Raw genomic sequence first — 5,717 nt, forward strand, 5'->3', positions numbered from 1 at the left:
ATCATTGTTGAAAATCCGTAGCCATAACAATGAGAAAACAAGAATTCTCAATCATTGTTACACAGTGTCATAGTATTATTACAGCATCAAAGTTCAATTGTATCACAACTTCGACAACAATACTATGGTGATATGTATCACTCCCCCTTAGTCAATAATCCGTATCACATGGAAACCACTTCCCCTTACATAATGATCCGAAAACCATATGTTGTAGTGTGAACTACATATTAATTCTCCCCCTTTTTGTCAATAAAATTGGCAAAGGTACGAAAACTAGTGGGATCCTAATGAAATTTCCATAGAGACATTTCATGACCAAAAGAAAGCACATATCAACTTTTTAGATGCAATCATATAGCCGAAGCTAAATGCTTTCATCAAGGAGTTTATAAAGATACAAGATAACCCCTATAATATTCCACAGCCGCACTCCCCATAAAGATTTGGCAATTAAGTCCAAGTTCAAGTAAGAACTCTCCCCCATAATATGTCATTCCCGGAAGAACAACAAGAGCGACCTTACTTTCACGAGAAAAGAAGGATTTCTTTGGACATAACAAATCACATACGAATATGAATTTGAATCAAAAAATACTCAATTAAATTAACCACAAGAAAAACCATGATTAATTTAATCGGAAATGCTCGACACAAGAGAACTTACGAAGCCACAATATATACATAATATATGGATCAGGGAAGATCAATACTGCGGAATAGATAAGGATTCATTCTATTTTCCATCACTATTTGCACAATGACATACAATAGACATAATCCTCATAAATAAAAGTTCATCCTATCTTCCATCAATATTTGCATAATGAGATATAATAGGCTTAAAACTTTTGTAATGTCAAAAATTCATTCATTCTTTTATCAATACATTTTGACAAGGTATGGGACAATCATAGCTCACGGATGCAAACACACATATCCCATAACAAATTGCAATATATAAAACCATAAATATTAATACTGCAAAAATCATCTTCCAAACTATTTTAGAATTTAAACAAATAAACCTAAAAACATGAAGATGAAAACGTTGGACATAGCTATGTGTAATCACAATAATGGCTATTCCAAACTCTAGTTATTCTTCTAAACAAAACAAGAAAATAAAATTCTCATCAAAAGATTTACTAGACAAATAACTCTTTAGAGAACATGATTCGAAAAACACTAAACGCGATCAACAACTAGAGATTGAACATGGACGAGCTCATCAATTGCTTTCTTCAGTTCGTTTTTCAGAAAATCAAGATTCCTTGTTGCAATTCCGAGTTGTTCACGAACGACCTCAAAATCACGAAGAAGATTTTCTACCAGTTGTGATGACATCTGAACTGGTATTTTGTTTTCATGATCAACAACATGATAGCATGTTATGAAAACAGGGTTCTTTTAAAACTCGATAGTCTTGTCCTTCTTGACTTCATCATCCTTGTTGCATCCACCCATTGTGCACACGAAAATTCAGTAGAACTTTTTGACCTTACGGAACAAATATGTATCAAGAGGGGGTCATGACACATATGTATATAAAGGGAGTTTCATAGAAAACCCTAGGGAACTCGTATACGTCTATGTAGGTCAGGTGTATGTGCAGTTATCATAATCCGGGTATGATACCAAAAGAATAGTGGATCCAAATTTAGACTAAGTCTTGAGAAACTCAAGAGTCATTCTAAACAAAAGATGATAATCTTACACCAAAATAATAATTGTTGATAGACAACAACTACTCAAAGTAAGGACAGTCAACCAGGGAATTTTTCTCAAGAGAGGATGATCAGAACTATCTTCTTAAGAAAAGAAATAAGCGAGGATCATCAGTTTTTAAGAACATCAAAAAGAAGAAAAATAACATACAACCTCGACTGCTTTCTCAAGACACACTTCTTGAGAACTATGAGCATCTTTTTACAACTACCAGAAGGATGCTACATTGAGCAGTCATGTTGTATTGGATGAGAACTTTGCTCAACAACAATATTGACTTCTTCTTTCTTTCCTTCAAAAGGATTTATAGAAAAATCACTAGAATTAGTCGAAGGAGTTTTAACAAGAGGCGAACAAGGAGTACCTGAATTAACAGCTTTCCTTGTCTTTTTGATGCTCCGTTTGAGTTTCTTTATGCTGACCTTAAGCTCTGAGACTCGATTATTGTTATGTATGAAATCTGGAGCAGGTATCTTGGGTTTGCAGCCTTCTTCACAGAGAGAGAAGGAGTTTAACCTTTCTTTCTTTCTCCTATGCCTTTTTCTCTTCTTAGAGTTATTTAAGAAGTCAGTTGCCCTTATGCCGTTTTTCCTTCTACCATTGTAGGCATTTTTAGTCTCAAGAACACAATTAAGAAAAGACTTATCACAGTATTTTTCTTGATTGCCGACAATGCCTATTACTCCAACAACATGAGAGACTGGTTTAATAACTTCTTCAGACATCCATGCAAGAATGTTGTGAAGTTTTCCATTCCTTAATCGATAACGACATCTATGTTCAAGATGTCCTTTATTTCCGCAACAATAGCAGTTAAAGAAATTGTTCTTGACCGTTCTCGTGTGAGTATATTTAGAAGGAGAAAAATCCTTGTTTATAGGAACATTACAAGCTGCGAGAGGTTTTTCACATGAGGAGTTATCATTAGCTTTAACAAAATTGATCTTACTAGTTTCTAGAGCGTCTATTCTTTTATAGACCAGACCACGTGTATCACGATGTTCTTTACATGCTCCAAGCATAGAAGATAATTTTGTAGAGCTAGAATTGAATCTACTCAGACTCTCTTCCAGTTATTTTACCTTATCAAGAGCAGCAGCAAGGTCGGTCTCTAAGGATTTTTCTTTGGCGAGAAGACTGAGTTCTCTGTCATTAAAACATTTTTGTTGGGAGTCATATCTTGCTTCGGGTTTTGCAAGTATTTCTTTCAACACAAAGAGATTTCGAAGAAGATTATTACATTCGGACCCTTTGGAGAGTACTTCTTCTTCACGATCTTTAACGATAGATTGTAAAATCTTATATCCATAATCATAACCTTTAAAGAGTTTTCTCAGTTTTTTGTTTTCTTTACAGAGAGATGTCATATATTTAAGTGGGAATTGAATAAATGCCCCTTGTTTTGACGGGCTTCACAAATACACTTACACACAATATATATACCCCTCCCCATATAAAGGTCTGTTTGGACCTATTAACGTTTTTGTATTCTTTCCACATTTACCCTTTCATTTTTATTCTTCGTTCTTATACTCCTTCTCTATTTAACATTTAGAGAAAACCGAAACCCTCCACCACCATCTCTATCACCACCACCACTATCTGTGTTGCCACCAGCACCACCAACAAAAGAGATCTGAGAGAAGCGATTTTGGAGATCTTCGATCGTTTGAAATAAAACATCACCAACAAAAGCAGTTCATCTTCTTCTTCTCCTATTGTTGGTGATTTCAATATCAGCTAAGGATTTAGGCGATCGAGAGGTGTGATTTTAGGTTTCGATCTCTGGTAATTTCAAGCTAAATAGAAAATCAAACCAAAACAAATTCCAGAGACAGCGTTGGATCAGGTTTGTACCAAAACCCCTAGAAATCTCTATTTAATTTCACTCTTGGATGTATTCTTATGATGTAACTGAGTTAGTAATTGAACAATCGTAATACAGGAATTTACTAAAGTTGAAAATTATTGGATTTCAATAATAGGGATTTACTAAAGTTGAAAATTATTGGCTGCTCAAGAGGGGAATATAGAGATTTTTAGTAATTTAGACCGAAATATGTTAAAACAGGTTGTCGAGAATCGCAATCAGGTATCAGACGATTGTGTAGACAAGCTCATTTTTAATGGATGTAGTTTGTTGCAATATCGTTTTGATAGTAACGTACATTTTATTTGCAGGAAAAAATAACACAACAGGGTGTTTTTCAATTTCTACATATAGATTCAATAGTGTCTTTTGGTCGATCACCGTGTTAAGGTGTAAGACTAAGAAACATTATGTATCGTTGTGTGCATTAATATAATGAATCTTTTTGGTTTGATTAATTAACAGCTCATTTTGATTTTATTTTATCTAATGGAAATGTTCATTGTAATTTAACCAAGAATACCGGTGTAATTAACTAGTCATCATCCCTCTTTAGTGTTTACAAATGAATTTTTGATTTGGTATATGACCATTGTCCTTTTTGAGAGCCCCATTTCATGTAGTTGTTTCAATTTTCATCTCAGTTTGATGTATTCAATTTTCATCTCAGTTTCTTTCTTAGTAAATTAATGTAATATTGACTTGTGTTGTTTTCGAAAAGAGAGACGGTGGTGGTGTTTGTGTAGGATTGCAGGTGCAGTAGTAGCTTCATTAATTAACTACTACTGGTGGTCTTTTTTTATTTAAATTTATTCCATGTAGTATACAATGAATTGCGCTTATTGGATCATTGGATAAATATGGTTGCATATTACAAGACCAGTAGTGTAATGGTATCCCAAAATTACTTCATATTCTGATCATTTGGCATACAGTTTACTACTTGTCTTTAACATTCATTCATTTATTTCTGTAATGCAGATAATCATTAGTGCAATATTTGTATTCATTGCCATGTTGCTGAAGAAGCGGTTTTTCATCCGATCAAATAAGTAAGCTTTTGACTTGGATACTATATAAATATTCTTATCACAGTTATGTCGAGCTCTTAATACTACTGCACTTAGGTTAAATTCGGCATTTTACCGAAGAATAGTTCTTAACTAGATCATTTACAATTTTTTTATTGATTGGATGAACTAAGTAAAACATGTGGTGTAATGGTAACACACCTGGCTCCACGTCAAAAGATGCGTGTTCGAATCACGTCAGGTTCACTAATTTTAGTACATCAATTTTATAGATCAATTTTGGTTGTTGACCCGTTCACTGGGATCAACTTCCATTGTTGATCCTAGTGAATGGGATCAACATCCATTGTTGACCCAAAAAAGTTGGAGTATTTTTCACTTATTGTGTCAACAAAGGAAATCGATCAACTTGGTTGTCGGCACCATTTTTTGGGATCAACTTCGGTTGTTGACACCATCTTTTGGGATCAACTTCGGTTGTTGACACCATATTTTGGGATCAATTTCGGTTGTTGACACCATATTATGATGTTAAGTTCGGTTGTTGAAGCCATATTATTTTTTTTTATTTTTTATCTTTGTGGATCAACTTCGGTTGTTGACACCAGATTTTGGATCAACTTCGGTTGTTGATGCCATATTGTTTTGTTATGAGCTTTTGATTTTTGTTTTTGGGGATCAACTTCGGTTGTTGACACCAGATATTGGGATTAACTTCGGTTGTTGATGCCATGTTATTTTTAACTTTTTATGGTTTTTTTTGGTTTTTGTTTTGGAGATCAACTATAGTTGTTGACACCGGATTTTGGGATCAACTTCGGTTGTTGACGCCATATTATCTTTTCATGATCTTTTTTTTTATTTGTGTTTTAGGGATTAACTTCAGTTGTTGACACCAGATTCTGGGATCAACTTTGGTTGTTGACATTATATAAATTTTTTTCTTTCTTATTTTCTGATTTTTGTTTTTGGGGATCAACTTAGATCGTTGACGCCGCTGGCGGCGGCGGTGGTGATGGCGGGTGATGGTGGACTGGTGGTGGTGGCGGGCGGTGGTGATGGTGGCGGGCGGTGGTGGACTGGTGGTG

The sequence above is a fragment of the Papaver somniferum genome, chromosome 2, assembly GCF_003573695.1.
Source record: "Papaver somniferum cultivar HN1 chromosome 2, ASM357369v1, whole genome shotgun sequence".
NCBI classification, from domain to species: domain Eukaryota; kingdom Viridiplantae; phylum Streptophyta; class Magnoliopsida; order Ranunculales; family Papaveraceae; genus Papaver; species Papaver somniferum.